Raw genomic sequence first — 14,267 nt, 5'->3', positions numbered from 1 at the left:
AATATCTTCTTCACGAGTATCTTGTCTCATAAGATTACAGTGGGATAGCAACAATTTGGGTATGGTCTCTCTCTCTCTCTCTCTCTCTCTCTCTCTCTCTCTCTCTCTCTCTCTTCCCCCTCTCCCTCTCGTTCCATCTAGGGTTTCAAATTGCGTATTAAGGCTACTGGTGCAGACAGAACGAGAGAGACCAGTCTTTTCAGCCCATGCTACCTTACGTAGCAAGACACCCGTGAAGACTTGATGACATGATTTGCCATTATTTTTCGCTGATGGTGGCAATGAGGTTTCCGCAGTGGTGTTATTGAACCACGACATGTGTTTTGGATATGAGTATGGCCGATGCCACGCGAAACCGGTCGTTTCGTTTGAAATTATTGTGGTAGTGCCGAACAATGAAGTAGAACGTAGTGTCAGCTGTAACTGGGATGGAATAACGATTACTTTTCTTACCAGTTATTCTTAACCGTTGATTTAGCGTAAACTATATACAGCTGGTGCAGAATGTCATACAATGTATTATGACGCTGAAGTAGTGGCAATGTGTCTGATCTTGGCTAACCATGAAAATCTAACGAAAATGCAATCAAGTCATAAAAGTAGCAAACCGATACACACCCCCTGTGGTCACCTTTGGAGTCAGTAAAGTGTTGACCAAAAATTGTTGTTGCTTTATTTTATTTGCACAGTAGTGCTGCGGATTGTATACCATACTTTTGTTCGTGGGCTTTCGCAGCAATTTATTCAAGAGGAAGCGAGGTTCTAAAATTGCCATTTTTATATGGCTCTTTCTGTACCTCTGAAGTCGTGTCGTGCCTCAAGAACTTAATTTGAAAAGAGGTATATTAACTTAATTTATCCACGCAATACGTCATTGAATGCAGATACTTTCTTAACTGAAAGGTAATAACATTTTATTGATATGTGTAAAGTACTTCATTTTATGTTATAACAGTGGACATAACATTTTTTTGAGTTAATGATTTTAAATAACATCATGACATGATTCAGTGAGCTACATCGAATGAGTTAGATTAAAAAATTTTCACAAAATAAATTTCTGCTTGCACGTAAATAATGTTGGGCAGCGAGGAAAATTAAAAATTTTCGATTGGTACAAACATATCCAAGAAAATAACCACCAAAAATGCCTTTGATGGTTAGTCTTCGGAGTGAAGATAAACGCTTATACAACTGTTATGGCCTCTATAAATTATGAAATATCACATCTCATCATATTAACGGACGTAAGGCGTTATTACCATGCCTTCAATTTTTTAATACTGACTGCCATAAAAGCTCAACGAAACGCGCTCTGAAGAGTGCATTTTGTGGACTGTTTGGGTGAAAAGAAGTCTAGAGTTAGCATTCGACTAGATGAATGAGGGAAACCTCATCAGTATTAAATGTGCCCATCAGACGATCATTTCCAGAAATGCCCCAGATTCCAAGATAGGGGGCAAGCACGCCGACTAGCCCTCTACCCTCTTGCGGACGTCAATGCTTCTGCTGCATAAATATTGTCAATATTTAAGCTGCACGTGTGAAGAGATGGAAATATAAAGACCATAAACACATCACAAATAAGCTTCTGTCTACATTATTTCTAAACCACCGCTCTAACGCTTTACAAAAAATCGACTGCAATATAATGCTACCGTTAATCGTCACACACACAGTTGCCTCTGAGTCGCGTTGGATATCAAAATATTTTGAGTGCTGGGTACAAAGCGAGTGTCTGGTATTACTCTCCTAAAACTATTTTGCACTACCGCTCGCAATTCCAGAATCGGTCATTAATACCTTAGATAGCTTTGTTGCTTATATCATATTCATTTGATTTGGCTGGTTACTGTCTATACAGTATATGGATACATTGACAATCAGTTACAATAAGTGATTTTGTAATTTACTTGTATAATACGAATAAATAATCAAAACTTACAAAGGGAATAAGAAGAAAGAAAGCAAAAAGATGGTGACGAGGAGCTAATATCGGTCTATGACTCTGGTTGGCAATATCGACACTGCAAGTAGACTAAGACAGAAAAAAAGGGACAGCAACCATTATTTGAAATGATTCGGTAGCAGCATATTTTTGATACGCTTTCTCTGCAAGTATTTCATTCGTGATTGCAGCACAGAACATCATGTCGTACAAAGGGAGACAACGGTCATATGAAACGTAGTAATGGGTGGATCGTGAGGTAGTAAAGCTATATTTTCTGTGTGACATTGGGACATTGTTATGACAGGTAAGAAGTCGATACAGCAAAGAAAGCGTGGTTTAATGTAGCCATTGTACTGCAGGGAACAAGGAAAATTCTGTTTTCCAACGGGTGATGCTATCATATCGCCATATCTACGAGGCTGCGCTAAAAAGAAATGCCTTCAAATTTTTTTGTGAAAACTTACAACTTTTGAAATAAAACGAACATTACTAACATTCTGCTTCTTTATTCTCCGTGCAGCGCTCTGCCGCTACAGGGCTCCGAATTGTAGGGTGCAGCTTCGCGGTGTGCAACGTAAGTATGTTGGTGCGTGAGAAACGGCGTGCTGTAATTGAGTTTGGAATTCAAAGAGTTCCTGCGCACACGGAGTACCCTCTCTTTCAGGAGGACAATGCCACACCACACACAAGCGCTGCTACACCTGCATCAATCAGACGTCTTGGGTTGACTGTCATCGAAGATCCTCCATACAGTCCAGTCGTGGCTCCATGATATTTTTTCATCTATTTCCAAAACAAAGAATATCTTAGAGTACTTCACGTCGAGAGTGATGAATCGGTGCAAGCAGAGGTCATGTTGTAACTCCATCAACGGTGTCAAACTTTGTACAACGACGGTACCAACAAACTGGTCTCTCTTGGGGATAAATTTCTTCGACGCCAGGGTGACTACGTTGAGAAATAAACACGGAAACATGAAGTCTAAATATACAGAATGTTAATAAAGTTTGTCTCACTTAAAAATGTTTAACAGTTCTTACATGAAATATTTGGAGGCATTATTTTTCAGCACGCTCTCGCACACTGGAACGACTTCAGCGAGCACGTTACACATGTCAACACACGCTACGAGCACTGCGGTACAAGAGTGGTTAATCGTCAGAAGATTCCATATTGCGGGTCCCGTGCAGCCGCGGTACGGGTAACCGGTGCATCGCAGTGTGCGAGTGAAATGGCATGGCAACTGGAAACGTACTCCAACGCTGAGGTACGCTGAAAAGTGCTACTCTTGTGGGCAAAACTGCACGTAGATCCACAGTGAAATCCTGGCGATGTATGGGCCAAATGCAATGTCGCATCCAGCCGTAGCGAAATTGTACATGCATTTCGATCAGTCGCGCAGAGACGTGGGTGATGCTAAACGGGAAACTGAGATTTCGCACCATGCGATTTCCATTTCGCCGACCGAACATTCGGGGGAAAAGAGGATTTCCAATGATGGGTGCGTTCATACTGTGGTTGTCGAATTGCTCCGTGAACAACGCTCTCGGCGGTCTTATACGGAATTAGTGACTACGTTGCAAATAGTGTCGTGTACCTGTATCACTTTGAAGTGCAATGCGCCACTCAGTAAAACACACTTGGCCTGTCACAATAATGTATCACTTAGTTTTTGATGTCTCCTTGTGAATTCCTCATTTCATAGAGGCTCTTGAAGCTTTATAAATAGGTCTTCGGGGGCAGGTGACGTCCAAACTCAAGGGTGCACCAGATCAGGTTTGCCAGAATTTCCGTGACGTTGACTCGTGAGTCAAGCAAACTTGTGTGGTCACGGCATTGTTTGACACGTAGGCAGACGCTTGAGAACAGATATCAACTAACGCCGTAGAGGCCTACTTGCAATGCCAGTAAACTAATTCAGTAAAGACAAAGAACTAATTTACTTACTTTCCCTTACTATATTAATTTACATACTTTGAACGTTGGCCTTCGTGTTGTTAGTTGAGACGCCTGCCTTTAAGTGACTGCCAGTCTCGAAAAAACATTTTTGGTCATTAGAAACAGACTATGGACAATAATGGAAAAAGGAAGATATATCTCATGCACTTGTACAGACAACCAAAAACTTGTAGGTAGGTAAAGCAGGCCGGGGTGGCCGAGCGGTTCTAGGCGCTACGTCCTGGAACCACGCGACCGTTACGGTCGCAGGTTCGAGACCTGGCTCGGGCATGGATGTGTGTGATCTCCTTAGGTTTAAGTAGTTCTAAGTTCTAGGGGACTGATGACCTTAGAAGTTAAGTCCCAAAGTGCGCAGATCCATTTGAACATTTTTTTGTAAGAAGGTAAATAATCACAAACACAGGCAGCTCAAAAATAGTGGAACAGTAAATCAAGGCGTCAAGCAAGGATGAAGCTTGTCACCGACTCTCTTTGTCATCTATGTTGTGGATTTCATAAGAAAATTGAATTATGAACTACATTGAGGTATACAACTCAGAAGAAGCCATCAGCTGAATACTGTGCTATTTGCAGATAATATAGTCTTAATACAGAATTAGGTATCTAACTTACAACATTCGGTTCATAGATTATATGGTCTAGAAAAACAATGCTATAATCTGAAAAAGTCTACCATTAAAACCAAAGTTACCGCTTGCTTCGGAAAGCAACCAGTCCGACCAAAATTTGTTATCGTAGACAAGGCACTGGAACATGTGTCCAGTGTACATACTTGCAGTGCGGTATCAACTAAAATAAGGTTAACAATGTACGTTGATGCAGGTTTCGCGACTGCAGTGCTGATTTTGAATAAAATTCCCAGCAGCAGTTTAAAAACCAAGACCGGTTTCGGCCCCAGGGCCATTATCCACTGGTGGTGCGATTATATCAGGCGTCCTGAAAGGCCATAGAGTTGTTTTGTGTTCTCCCAGGATGCCTGGTACACGCCTGTTATAATGGCCAAAGGGGCCGAAACTGGAAGTGGTTTTTAAATTAAACATTAAAGTGCAACTGCCGCTGGAATTTCATTGGAAAGAAAACCAATAAATTTCAGTAGATGTGCAGGACCCAAAAAAACACCTTAAAGAACAAGGCGATCAAACACACAAAATTAAAATTTTACCAAACAATGGCTGCGCCTATCTTGCCCTGTGACAGTGAATGCTGTATTTGGTAAAACAAAACATTCTATAGCCAAGAACGTGTAAATATATCTTTATTTTCGGCAACCGGTGTCGACATACTTTGCTGTCATCTTCTGGTCTTCAAAAATTCTTGCTACAAAACGTGCTCGTTGCTTGCTAGAATCTCACGCCAAGCTGCAGTACTAGTGGACAAAATGCAATACATTATACAAAGGTTAGTCGGAAATGAAACATTTACAATCAAAAGGTACCTTGTGCACATGACCATGTCCGTACACGTAGCGCTCGCAGATGATTGTTAAGTCTTGAAAATAACAATAATTAACATACATCTTTACGTTAGCTTGATATATTCCATTCGCTGATGATACACTTTAGACGGCGTATGCGGTACAACTCCAGTGTAAGAATACTGTCAGAAATGGAGTTGCACCGTATGCACCGTCTAAAGTGGATCGTCAGAGAATTGAACATGTAAAGCTTGCTTAAATAGATCTTCTAATGTGCATCTTACGGTATATTGTGATTTTTAAGACTTAATAATCATCTGTGAGCGCTACCGATACGGATATGGCCATGTGTTTTTGACCGTAAATGTTTTACTTCTGGAAGTCCTTTGTGTAATATGTTTCATTTTGTCCACTAGTATGACAGTTTGGTGTGACGTTCCAGCTCGCAATGAGTAGGTTTCGAACTTCTGGAAAATTTTTGAAGGCCAGAAGATGAGAGCGATGTTTTTATAACAAGTAAAACTCATCATTGCTTCTCATTTCTCACCGTGAGAAAATTCAATCGAATATTGGAATGAGAAAAATGAAGGCAAAAGCAAATACAATCGGCGGAAACTAGATTTGTAAGACCCGCGAAAGGTTGCTCAATGAGGGTTCTCTTAAGAAATGAGAGTGTACGAGAAGAGTTAGGAATGTGAGACCTCAGTTTCTCCCGGCGTATACAATGCTCAGATAAATTACGGGAATGCAGCCGGGTGACGTTATCGACCACCGTCGATATTTCGGCAGGAGCACACCCTGCCATTTCCAAGGAAAACCTGTAGCAAGTAAGCGCTGTGCAAGCAAATTTGATACCTCAGTTTTCAGAGGAAATCCATAAAGATAACACAACACACACACACACACACACACACACACACACACACACACACTGTAAACACTAGTGCCATCACAAACCGAAGATGAGCTACGTCAAAATTAACAATCAACGGCTGAGGTAGCATAAACTATGTCTCTGTTTTTAGACGAGAGAGTAGGATTCCATGCAGAATTCTAACAAAAACCTCCATCTCTATTTATAACAGTTTCATTAGTAATGCTATCTCAATAGTTGGAAGTGCATATTGTATTTCATAGGATGATCGGCGCCAACACAATGCTCTGCAATGGCAGATTTACTAGGCTGTTGTTAAGATTGTCTGCCGCTTACGGTCACTACACCAGTCATCCACAGTCCTGAAACTCTGACAGATACTTGACGTGCCACAATTGCAAGGAATACAGTAGGCACTTGCCTTAAGCAAACCAAGATCATCCTTTACGTGACCTAGATGGACCCTGATCTTAGATGGTGGTCGAAAAGTACGCGTCACGTCATATTTCCACAAAATAAGGCCAATCCTGTTCGAAATGTTCCCTGCGTAAAGGAAAAAAGGCCGTAGACTTTGGTGCCAGCTCGGTATTATCGCGCAACGCACGACTGATCTGTCTTTCACTGTAACCACTCTGACGAAATATGATTTCGACATGGGCTAACTCGGCTAATACCTCACCTTTCGTAATTACATGGGTGCTGTGAACCAAGGTACGAGTACCTCTTGACGTTGAGCCAAACAGTCATAACTCCCAGCCTTCAGATGTAAACAAGTGTGAGTAGGATTCCTATAAACAGCATTTCCCATCGTACCATTCACCTTCTTCCTGACCAAAATATCAAGAAAGGGAAGACGCTATCCTTTTCCACTCCATTCTGAACCGAATAGACGGGTGGTTTGAATTCAGGTGCTCTAAAACGTTGTTCGCGTTCGCACTGCCACGAGGCCAAACAACAAAAATATCGTCTACATATCTGCAAAAACACACAGGTACCATAGCCGCCGACTCCAAGGCTTCCTCGATATCTTCTATAAACAAATTGGCAATAATAGGTAACGACGGGTTTCCCATCGCAACTCCGTCTGTCTGCTCGTAGTAGTGGCCACTGAATAAAAAGTAAGTGGAAGTCAATACATGTCGAAAAAGATTCGTTAAATCAACACTAAATCTAATGTCAATCAACAGTAACGAATCTCACAGAGGAATACGAGTGAGCGTCAAAGTGTAAGAACAGTGTGAGAAATGGAGGCAAACATCTTAAACGTATGGAAGAAGACAGAATACACGTGCTCATTCTAAACAAGTACAGTACCACAGGAAAAAAAGATGTGAGAACAGCTAGAAAAAGATGCTCTTAGAAACGTTAAGTCGGAACAGATAGGTAGCCGTGACCTTGAAGTGAAGAAGAACAAGAAGAATGCATATTTGGACAGTTCATTAAGGTAGAACACCTTGATCAGTTGGTGACAGCAGTGTCAGGAGGAACCAAGTACTTCGCGATGAGCGCCGACCGCTTTCGCGGTCCACCGTGCAGCAAAGTGACCACCACTTGGCAGGTCCTCGGTTTCTGTCGCCGTCTTTCTCTTTCCCTCTCTGTCGTCCTCCCACCCACTTCCCCCCTACCCCGTTCCAGGTGGCGGTCGTAATTAAAAGTTACCGCGTGGCCACCGTAAGGGTGGGGGGTGGGGAGGGGAGGGGGAGCGCCGGTGCGGCGGTGGTGGGGGGTGGCCGTGGCCCCTCCCACCGGTCACTGCTCGCTCGCGGCGCCGCCTATCTAATTGTTCACGCGCCGCTCGCTTTTCCGTCCGCTGCCCCCCCACCAGCGCCACTGACACACGAATTTATTTCTCATCGAGCAGGACTCAGCGAGTTAACAATAGGCTTCTCCTCTTTTCTCTGCCCCCTCGCGCCCCTCCACCGTCCCTCTGCCCACTCTACCACTGTCTCCTGCCCTTCGAATGGTTGCGATGAATCTATTCCGAATCGTCTTTTTTACGTGCGTGAACAGTAGGTAGGAAAGCGGGGGTGGGGGAAGGCGTGGCGGGAAGGGGTTCAGGGTGCAGCTCCGACGAATTGAATAGGTAACCAATCAACTGTCGGTATCGCGCTTAATAAGACGGAACCGGTCCATTGCGGTATGTATAATTTTTTGTATATTTTCTAATTATCCTCTTTACAATTAATTACTGCTGGCAGCCCTTTACATATATCTCGCATCCCCCTCCCCCCCCCCACCCGACAATTAAGTCGGAAAAGCGTTTTGCGTTCCACGGCCCATCACGAAGGCCCCGAAAAGTCGGCGCCCGGCAGAATCCAATTTCAGGAGGCCCGGACGCGACTGATGGGAGCTCAGAAATGCGTCCCCCATAAAAAAGCAAAGAGCAACGCGGGTGAAGATGTGCGCGCGGGCGGGGTGGCCGAGCTAATTTTCCGTTCTCTCTCTCTCTCTTAGTTACCTATGTGCCTGGCGCCTTAATACGTCGGAGTGACTGGGCGAAAGCGGCGCGCGGGATCGGGCGAAAAGTTGGAAGTTCAAGGGAGCCGCCTCGGCAGCGGGCATTGTTCGTCTACCGAGCGTGACTTCCTAGTAGTGTCAGAGGCACTAAGCGGCCGCCCAGGGGCTACCGTTTGGGACGACGGGGCAGAAGAGGCGCCACATCTTTCGTCTTCCGACACGCCCACTTCTGCTCGCTTCGCAATCACGGGCGAATATTGTATTTTGCCGTTCTTTGTTTCGCCCCGAGAGAAACTCCACCACATTTCATTCGACCTTGGCTTCGCTGTCTCGATTTGCAAATAATGGAAGTTTGTATTTTCCTGCTTAGTTTCGAACAATGCCCAGGCCGAAACGGAAAAACAAAGTGAGTGCCTTGTCATTCGTTCATTAGCGCACGGAGTCTCTCTCTGCATCATGAAAACATTCTTCTGTATGTGATCTTATTTTAACCCCTTATGTATCGTATTTTCTGAGGCGGGACCTCCTCAGCAGTTGCCTAAACGAGGGAGGAAAACAACCTAAAACCATATGCTGTACTGTAGTAGCAATTGTTAACTGGCCGCACGGAATTGATCCAGGTTTGGCTAATGTCACTGTCTCGCAATGTACGGCCCTGCACCTTGCGCTAGAGTAGCAGGAGATCATATTCAGTGCACATAAATGCCTAAATAATTTTCGAAGAATTGAAAAGCAAATTCGTCTAGAGTAAAACTGCAAAAGGAATTCCAGTGTTAAACGCAGAAGAGGTGGAAATACTTAAGGGTCTCCACAGAAGGCTTGAAATGTTTGTTAGGGCGAATAAATTGATTATCTAGAAGATAGAAGGAATCTGTTATTAGAATAGGAGTTTGACGGAAGTTTAGAAAATGGTTGGTTGGTTGGTTGATTCGGGGTAGGGGACCAGATAGCGAGGTCATCGGTCCCATCGCATTAGGGAAGGATGAGGAAGGAAGTCGGCCGCGCCCTTTCAAAGGAACCATCCTGCCATCTGCCTGAGGCGATTTAGGAAAGTCACGGAAAAACTAAAGCAGGACAGCCGGACGAAGTTTCGAACCGTCGTCTTCCCGAATGCGAGTCCAGTGTGTTAACCACAGCACCACCTCGCTCGGTAAATTAGAAGACTTGCGATCAAACAACAAAGTGGGTGTGGATAACGTATCTTTGGAATTGCAAATATCATTTTGGGACGAGGCAAACAAATGATTATGTATGTAGAATGTATGAGAAAGGAGACATGGTATCAGACTTCCGGAAGTTAGCAATGACAGATAAACGCAAGAATTTTTGCACTGTTAACTTGGCTGCGGTGACGTTGTAATTTGCTACGGAAACAAGAGTTAAGAAAAAAATATTTCCATAGTGTTAGTTCACGTAGAAAGATCGTTCGACAATGTTGAGGGGTGCGTAACGTCTAGAATCTTCAAAAAAATTGTTAGATACATGGTACATTGAAACAAGGGTAGATATGACTCACAATGTATACAGTTCCAAGAGGGAAGATAAGAGCAATAGCGTGGAAGGTAACTACTTTGATTGGAAAAGTATAAGGCAGGAATTTCTGAACTGTTCAGAAAAAGAACATAAAGAAATAAAAGTTATCAGAAGTGGAATTGAAATACACGATAAAATTTTGTGAAACTGAAGAATTACAGTGCCTGCTGAATGTAATAAACAGCCTAATGAGCAAGGAAAATTCCTTGAAGATAAATTAAAGAAATTCGAGTGTACTGAGAAGCAGCAGAAATGAGATTAACAAGAAACTTGACACCGAAATCGAGGTCTGCATAGATGACGAAGTGAATCAAGTGACGAAAGCCATTTCTTAGAAAGAAGTGTTAAAGAAGTGAGTTGTCTCACTTTCGTATAGCGAAATGGATAATAAATGATAATTATAGATTTTTGTGTCGATTTCGGGGAGCTAAGTAGAGAATTTGCTTTAATAGACATACACGTGATTACCTATTTAAACAAAATTGAATTAATGATCTGTCACTTGCAACGTCAATAGACAGACCGTACACAATTTCCCAGATGACAGAAGTGTGGAAACAAAAACTAATCCAAAAGGAAGAGAGCGTTGTCTTTTTATTTATTTATTTAAGCCACGAATATATCGCAACATTAATCGAAATACAAACTATACTTATGAAGCCCTGCCTCATTTCAGCTACAATATGATTACAACTGTAAGTAACTAAGAAAAATACATGTTTGTTCCGTATATTCCAATTTACCAATGACACAAGAACTCGTTTTTGAGCAGAATCTCGATTTACAGGAATTTTCAGAATAGAGAAGTGAATCGTTCCAATGAAACATAATGATAGTTTCCGACCCTTATGCATCGACTTCTTTAAAATGATAATTTGTTTCAAAAATGTTTTACAAAACATATATTCGTTAATATCCTTTGTCGTTGCCAGTATTTCTAATCTAACGAAAATTTACTAAACATGTTTGCAGTATTTGCACTAAAAACAATCTAGACGTTGTTTCTAAGTATTTAACATCAGTAAACAAACGAGTATAGGTGTATCGAGAAATACTTTTCATTTATTTCACACAATCAAAAAACTATTCACAATGTTTATGGATAACGGCCCACACAGGGCATCACCAGAACTAAAACCAGGGAGAGTATTATATTTCGCCGGTTCTACGTTTAGAGGAGTAAATAAATAGCAAGCTGTTTTTACATATATATAAAATAAAAGAATTGCGATCTCAACGACACTTTATGCTTTGTCATACTGAGCAGAACACGACGGCCAAGGCGTTATACAGCGCCCATTTTGTCGCATACCGTGGGTGAAATAGCTCATTGTCTAGATTCTAGATATAAAGACGTCAACACCTGCAGTATTAACTGTTACGTCATAAAGATTTCCTTTAATCAAGAAGGTTTTTAAAATCTTACAACCAAATGAAATTGACATATTATATGAAGAGTGTAAAATATCAAATACAGTTGTAATAAGGTGCGATAACTTTTTAAAAATTGACAGACATTGTAATTTCTACAAGAATTGACGTGTGTTTTCTCACAGAGAAAGGGAATGAAAAACGAGCAGGGCAAAGGAGCAGTTGCCCACCAGGTGTCCGACGTGTATAGTCTCTTCCGTGTGTACGCCTGTCAATTAGAATGTTGTGTGTCCAATGTATTCATACTGAACAATGGTAAGAACTTGTACAGAATCATCTAATCGTCCGTAGGTAGTGCTATCGTGCAAACAGAAGAACAGCGAATGTCGAATATAAAAAAAAAGCGCAGTCTCAACAACAACTTGCATCTACAGTACAAAAACAACAAAAATTAGGTATGCTTAACTGATGGAACCGTTGCGAAAATACTGGCAGGTAAAAGTTTTTCGTAAATATCTGACGAATATGGAGACTATGGGATCATTACAGTAGCCTATCGTTTTTGGTCAAAACTTCACGGCCAAGCAACGACGTGTGAGCAGGTGCACTATGGTAAGATAAGCACCATGGTTCGTTTGGTCGGAAATTTGGGCGTTTTATTGCCGGATTACTTCCCCCAAACGGCGTTGGACTTGCAAGTTGAAGGCCCTATTTCTTATTGAGCGCTCTACCTTGTGGCAGAAAGTCATGTTGCATTACGTCATTAAAATCGAAGAATACAGTGAGCATAACTTTCTCATTTGACATCGTTTCTCGTGCTTTTTTCGTTCTTGTAAACCAGAATACTTCTATTGGAACGACTGAACCTTAATTTCGATGTCGTATCCGTGACCGCATGTTTCATCACCTGTTATGACGCATTTCGATGGGTTTGCATCGTTGCTGACTTCCTTTAACGACTCATGGGAGGCTTACATTTGCCGGTTTTTTTTATTTATACGTGTCCAGAACATAACATATTAAATATAATTTATCATACATAGCATATTATACATAGCATATCATACACATATATTACAAGTATTACAGAGAATATGTGTATATTTGTATTCCATGTGCTGCACAGACTGCCTTATCATTGCATTGTTTTTGTTTGAAACAATTATGGAAAAAATTTTACTGTCACACGTTTGATATGCAAAACATCCCAGAAAATGTCGTGGCATGAGAAAATTGATATGCCAACATCATCAGTGGCTTCTGATTGTGATTCGACGATCGTTCATAATCATTTCTTTCACTTTTTCCCCGATTTCATCGGTTTATGATTTTCAGGTGTGTTCAAGGCACTCGTCATCTTCAGTGTATTCACAGTCTTCTGCGACACTTATACCACTCGCAGATTGTTGTTTTATCCAAAGCAGACTCACTAAAACCAACATTTGATATTTTAATACTTTCCTGCGCTTTATTGCGTTCTTGTACGAAAATTTAAACAAATTCTTTGATCCATTTTAATACAATGTGAATAATCGTCGCTACTGCCAAAACACATGTCACGTTTTTGACACCTGACCGTATATCCGGCATGTCTAACACTATACACGTACTTTTCAGACGTTTTTACCAACACAACAACGAAAAAAATCGCACGGACCCGGAGAAATTAACACGCCAAATCGCAAAATTTCCGTTATTTTCTTAGCACAACTTGTATATCAGTTTCCTGAGTTCGCAGCTAATTTTGAAAGATTAAAGTAGAAAAGAAACTGAGTTTAGGAACTGAGTCCACAGTTAGAGCCCTGAAACCCCAGGAAATTTATGCAAGACCGTAAAGAAAAATCTTTAAATAAAATAAAAAACAGCAAACACATAAAAAACTTACTTCCTAAAGATAGGTGTAAACGACTAAAAGAACTACATCCCCCACATTTACATGGCTGGACAGCCATAGTTTCTAGACTGGTAATCACAATACTGTGGCGCTCACTGAAATACCGGTAACCGTTGTGTGGATTTCAATTTTCTTCTTCTTCTTTTCGCGGTGGTTGTAAGCTTCGCCGCATCCTGCAGCTCCGTCGCCAAATGTCTCGAACCCGACATTCTTCGTCATCCTCTTCTATTCGTCATCTCTTCATCGCTTCTTGGATACTCCTTAGCTATCCTTTTCGTTGTCTTCCTCTTCTTTTCCTTCCAGCAGGTTGCAGTGGAAGTACTCTCCTTGGCCATCTGCCTTCTTCCACTCTTTTGACGTGCCCCAACCGACAAGGCTGTGATTTCGATTTTATATTTTGTAAATTATGACATTATCATGGTTGTGAGAGTTTCTTGCTGTAACAGTTTTTAAATTTCCAGAATGAAATTTTCACTCTGCAGAGGAGTGTGCGCTGATATGAAACTTCATGGCAGATTAACACTGTATGCTGGACCGAGACTCGAACTCGGGACCTTTGCCTTTCGCGGGCAAGTGCTCTACCGACTGAGCTACCCAAGCACGACTCACGACCAGTCCTCACAGCTTCACTTCTGGCAGTACCTCGTCTCCTACCTTCCAAACTTCACAGAAGCTCTCCTGCAAACCTTGCAGAACTAGCACTCCTGGAAGGAAGAGCACTAGCCCGCGAAAGGCAAAGTCCTGAGGTCGAGTCTCGGTCTGGCACACCGTTTTAATCTGCCAGGAAGTTTCAGTTCTTAAACTAAATGCATGA

General features: G+C 41.9%; 1 non-coding gene across 1 annotated transcript; it reads right to left on the bottom strand.

Moving 5' to 3' along the window:
- Positions 1 to 13,979: 13,979 nt before the first annotated feature.
- Trnas-cga lies at positions 13,980 to 14,054 on the bottom strand. The gene has a single exon. It is a non-coding gene; the product is annotated as a tRNA-Ser (tRNA).
- Positions 14,055 to 14,267: the final 213 nt, after the last annotated feature.

The sequence above is a fragment of the Schistocerca piceifrons genome, chromosome 6, assembly GCF_021461385.2.
Source record: "Schistocerca piceifrons isolate TAMUIC-IGC-003096 chromosome 6, iqSchPice1.1, whole genome shotgun sequence".
NCBI classification, from domain to species: Eukaryota; Metazoa; Arthropoda; class Insecta; order Orthoptera; family Acrididae; genus Schistocerca; species Schistocerca piceifrons.
This window is presented reverse-complemented; position numbering and strand designations above follow the sequence as displayed.